Consider the following 5,000-nt stretch of genomic DNA (forward strand, 5'->3'; position numbering starts at 1 on the left):
CCCGCAAGCCGGAACGCGTCGCGCATTTCACGCGTGCGAGACGTTCACGCTCCTCTCAAGCACCGGGCGTCGATCCGATTTGTGATCACGACGTGTACCGATATTAATACGTTGATACCGCTTCTATTGCGTGTCATCATTTTTATTATTACCCGAAGGGACTCTCGTTACTGAACTTTCATAACATACAATCGGCCCATCGCCGATTTATGATTCGTTCAACGCGCACCGTATGCCTTTGAGATATATAGTATACAGTGCGCGAACGGATATCTCACGATATGTTCAAGATGTCATAGTCGCGACGCCCTAAGGGGAGATCGCGACGCATGACGCGCTGAGGGCGACAACAATCGTTGTTTGCAGCAGCTCCCTGGTTGATCCTGCCAGTAGTTATATGCTTGTCTCAAAGATTAAGCCATGCATGTCTCAGTGCAAGCCGTATTAAGGCGATACCGCGAATGGCTCAATATATCAGTTTTGGTTCCTTAGATCTTACTCAGTTACTTGGATAACTGTGGTAATTCTAGAGCTAATACATGCAATCAGAGCTCTGACCAGTGATGGGATGAGTGCTTTTATTAGATCAAAACCAATCGACGGAGGGCCTCGCGTCCGAAGTCGTTAATTTTGATGAATCTGGATAACTTTTGCCGATCGCATGGTCCAGTACCGGCGACGCATCTTTCAAATGTCTGCCTTATCAACTTTCGATGGTAGTTTCTGCGACTACCATGGTTGTCACGGGTAACGGGGAATCAGGGTTCGATTCCGGAGAGGGAGCCTGAGAAACGGCTACCACATCCAAGGAAGGCAGCAGGCGCGCAAATTACCCACTCCCGGCACGGGGAGGTAGTGACGAAAAATAACGATACGGGACTCTTACGAGGCCTCGTAATCGGAATGAGTACACTTTAAATATTTTAACGAGGAACAATTGGAGGGCAAGTCTGGTGCCAGCAGCCGCGGTAATTCCAGCTCCAATAGCGTATACTAAAATTGTTGCGGTTAAAAAGCTCGTAGTTGCATTTGTGCGCCGCGCTGTCGGTGCATCGCATCCGCGGTGATACTGACACGTCTGCGGAGCATATCGTCGGTGAGCCGGCGGTAAAACGCCGGTTCAATATCAAAATCCTATCGCGGTGCTCTTCAGTGAGTGTCGAGATGGGCCGACAATTTTACTTTGAACAAATTAGAGTGCTCAAAGCGGGCTCAAAATGCCGCTTGAATATTTCGTGCATGGAATAATAGAATATGATCTCGGTTCTATTTTGTTGGTTTTCAGAACTCCGAGGTAATGATTAATAGGGATAACTGGGGGCATTCGTATTGCGACGTTAGAGGTGAAATTCTTGGATCGTCGCAAGACGAACATCAGCGAAAGCATTTGCCAAAGGTGTTTTCATCAATCAAGAACGAAAGTTAGAGGTTCGAAGGCGATTAGATACCGCCCTAGTTCTAACCGTAAATATGTCATCTAGCGATCCGCCGACGTTACTACAATGGCTCGGCGGGCAGCTTCCGGGAAACCAAAGATTTTGGACTCCGGGGGGAGTATGGTTGCAAAGCTGAAACTTAAAGGAATTGACGGAAGGGCACCACCAGGAGTGGAGCCTGCGGCTTAATTTGACTCAACACGGGAAATCTCACCAGGCCCGGACACCGGAAGGATTGACAGATTAACAGCTCTTTCTTGATTCGGTGGGTGGTGGTGCATGGCCGTTCTTAGTTGGTGGAGCGATTTGTCTGGTTAATTCCGGTAACGAACGAGACTCTAGCCTGCTAAATAGGCGTCGTCATTTAGGTGTGCGCGGCTTCAGGGTCGCGCAACTCACTGGCGGCGTATTAAAATTCTTCTTAGAGGGACCGGCGGCTTCGAGCCGCACGAGATTGAGCAATAACAGGTCTGTGATGCCCTTAGATGTCCTGGGCCGCACGCGCGCTACACTGAAGGAATCAACATGTTCTCCCTGGCCTAGAGGCCCGGGCAACCCGTTGAAACTCCTTCGTGCTGGGGATTGGGGTTTGCAATTATCCCCCATAAACGAGGAATTCCTAGTAAGCGCGAGTCATAAGCTCGCGTTGATTACGTCCCTGCCCTTTGTACACACCGCCCGTCGCTACTACCGATTGAATGATTTAGTGAGGTCTTCGGACCGACACGCGGTGGCTTCGCGGCCGTCGGCGTTGCTGGGAAGTTGACCAAACTTGATCATTTAGAGGAAGTAAAAGTCGTAACAAGGTTTCCGTAGGGGAACCTGCGGAAGGATCATTAACGTGTAACGGTCGCGTGCGCGAGCGTTGTCGCCGACACGCTTCGCTCACAGCCGACTGTTGACGATGATAACTTCAATCACGTGTCAATCACTGATTATTTTCGCGCTCGCGATGTGCTCTCTGTGCTACGTTGTCGCGTTTGCCGCGCGCGCGCTGACATCTCCCGCCGCATGTGGGGGGTGTCCGGCACGACGTCTCCGGCACGACGCTTCGGCGGGCGCGGTTCGCATGTACGCGACGCGCGTGCGTCTCGCGACGCGCTCATGTCGAGTGCGAAGCGAGTCGAGATCACGACGTACGCGCAATGCGTGCGTCACATAATATTTTGTTACACACAGAGATCGTTCACGTATTTTCTAAATATAAAAAACTATTACCCTGAACGGTGGATCACTTGGCTCGCGGGTCGATGAAGAACGCAGTTAACTGCGCGTCATAGTGTGAACTGCAGGACACATTTGAACATCGACATTTCGAACGCACATTGCGGTCCGTGGAGAAATATCCAGGACCACTCCTGTCTGAGGGCCGGCTGCATAAAAGAATACGACGACGCCGTCGCTGTATGCTGACAACACTGTTTGCGCGCCTAAAAAACGTGTAAAACGAGTGACGGTCTTCGGGCCGGGCTCGGGTAAACCCCGCCGGTTTTCCGGGGCCCGCTCGATCCGTTCGAAAATGTAAAATAAGCCGCAACGCGTGGTGCTGCTCGCGTGCAACGCCGTCTCCGCCTCACGCCCGACGTGGGTCACGGAGACGGGCGCGGTACCGGGGCGCGCTCGTTCGCTGTCACACGCGGATATCTCGTGATTAATTTTAATTAATCTATGCAGAGCTCTCTATGTGAACGGCGTGCGTGGCTGCGCCTTCGGTTCGCGTCCCGTGCGCTGCACGTGTTATTTCGGCCCGACGTGAGCGTGCAAACGAGTAGGCGGACTCGACGTCCGAAGGGCGCTTCGATCGCGGTACGTGCGCGGGTCGACGATACGTCGTTGAGACTTATTGGCGGCGCGCGCACGACGGTGTCGCTGCGCTGACGGATATCGTGTCTGCCTCATACTTTTTATCGTTGGCCTCAGATCAGGGAGGATCACCCGCCGAATTTAAGCATATTAGTAAGCGGAGGAAAAGAAACTAACCAGGATTCCCTCAGTAGCGGCGAGCGAACAGGGATAAGCCCAGCGCCGAATCCCGCGGTCGTCACGGTCGCGGGACATGTGGTGTTAGGGAGGTTCCGCTTTCTCGCGGTCGCCGCTCCCGTCCAAGTTCGTCTTGAACGGGGCCGTTTTCCCATAGAGGGTGCCAGGCCCGTAGCGACGGAGCGAGTCCGCGAGAGGGACTCTCCTCAGAGTCGGGTTGCTTGAGAGTGCAGCCCTAAGTGGGTGGTAAACTCCATCTAAGGCTAAATATAACCGCGAGACCGATAGCGAACAAGTACCGTGAGGGAAAGTTGAAAAGAACTTTGAAGAGAGAGTTCAAGAGTACGTGAAACCGTTCAGGGGTAAACCTGCGAAACTCGAATGAACGAACGGAGAGATTCATCGTCACTCCGGGGCGTACGGCGGCGTGCCGCGATGTGCGCGAGACTCGTGCTCGCGTTCACCGGTCGCCGCCGTTGACGCACCCGGACGGCGTGCACTTCTCTCTTAGTACACATTATGCATCGCGACCCGTTCGTCTGTTCGGCCTAAGCGTTGTCCGGGAGCCGGGCGGCTGCGCGTTCACGCGCACAGCCGTCCGACCGTGACGATCGCCGGCCGGCGGCGGACGGTACTTGTCATGAAACGCGCACGCGTCTCCATCCGGGGACGCGTCCGGCCCGACGCGAGCGAGAGTCGTCGTCGACATCCTGCCCTTGTGCGGATGCTGACGCGACGCCGCTGTCGTCGCAGCCGTGTAGTCTCGGACTGTGCGCGTATCAGTCGGCGATGTTACTGTTTCGGGCACTCGCAGGACCCGTCTTGAAACACGGACCAAGGAGTCTAGCATGTGTGCGAGTCATTGAGTTATGAATTCAAACAGACAAAACTGAAAGGCGCAACGAAAGTGAAGGCGCGCGCTTGTCGCGCGCTCAGGGAGGATGGAGCGTCGGTCGTCAAAAATCGATCTCTCGCACTCCCGAGGCGTCTCGTTTCCAATCAGCGAATGCGGGCGCGCTCTGAGCACAGATGCTGGGACCCGAAAGATGGTGAACTATGCCTGGTCAGGTCGAAGTCAGGGGAAACCCTGATGGAGGACCGTAGCGATTCTGACGTGCAAATCGATCGTCGGAACTGGGTATAGGGGCGAAAGACTAATCGAACCATCTAGTAGCTGGTTCCGTCCGAAGTTTCCCTCAGGATAGCTGGCGTCGACTCGTAACAGTCTCATCCGGTAAAGCGAATGATTAGAGGCATTGGGGCCGAAACGACCTCAACCTATTCTCAAACTTTAAATGGGTGAGAACTCCGGCTTACTCGAACGATGAAGCCGGAGATCTGATGACGGTGCCAAGTGGGCCAATTTTGGTAAGCAGAACTGGCGCTGTGGGATGAACCAAACGTAGTGTTAAGGCGCCTAAAAAACGCTCATGGGACACCATGAAAGGCGTTGGTCGCTCATGACAGCAGGACGGTGGCCATGGAAGTCGGAATCCGCTAAGGAGTGTGCAACGACTCACCTGCCGAAGCGACCAGCCCTGAAAATGGATGGCGCTGAAGCGTTTTGCCTATACACTACCGTTA

The 5,000-nt window shown here is 53.9% G+C and overlaps 3 non-coding genes across 3 annotated transcripts in view; all 3 read left to right on the top strand.

The window, feature by feature from the left end:
* The first annotated feature begins 370 nt into the window (after positions 1-370).
* LOC126977643 (small subunit ribosomal RNA) lies at positions 371-2,275 on the top strand. The gene has a single exon (XR_007732318.1). It is a non-coding gene; the product is annotated as a small subunit ribosomal RNA (ribosomal RNA).
* Positions 2,276-2,651: 376 nt separating this feature from the next.
* On the top strand, positions 2,652-2,808 carry LOC126977809 (5.8S ribosomal RNA). The gene has a single exon (XR_007732436.1). It is a non-coding gene; the product is annotated as a 5.8S ribosomal RNA (ribosomal RNA).
* A 539-nt stretch (positions 2,809-3,347) lies between these two features.
* The window catches only part of LOC126977713 (large subunit ribosomal RNA), a 3,986-nt gene continuing 2,333 nt past the window's right edge, over positions 3,348-5,000 (top strand). The window contains exon 1 of the ribosomal RNA XR_007732384.1: positions 3,348-5,000. This exon is cut by the window's right edge and continues 2,333 nt beyond it. This is a non-coding gene — a ribosomal RNA (large subunit ribosomal RNA).

Source organism: Leptidea sinapis, chromosome 45 (assembly GCF_905404315.1).
Source record: "Leptidea sinapis chromosome 45, ilLepSina1.1, whole genome shotgun sequence".
NCBI lineage: Eukaryota > Metazoa > Arthropoda > Insecta > Lepidoptera > Pieridae > Leptidea > Leptidea sinapis.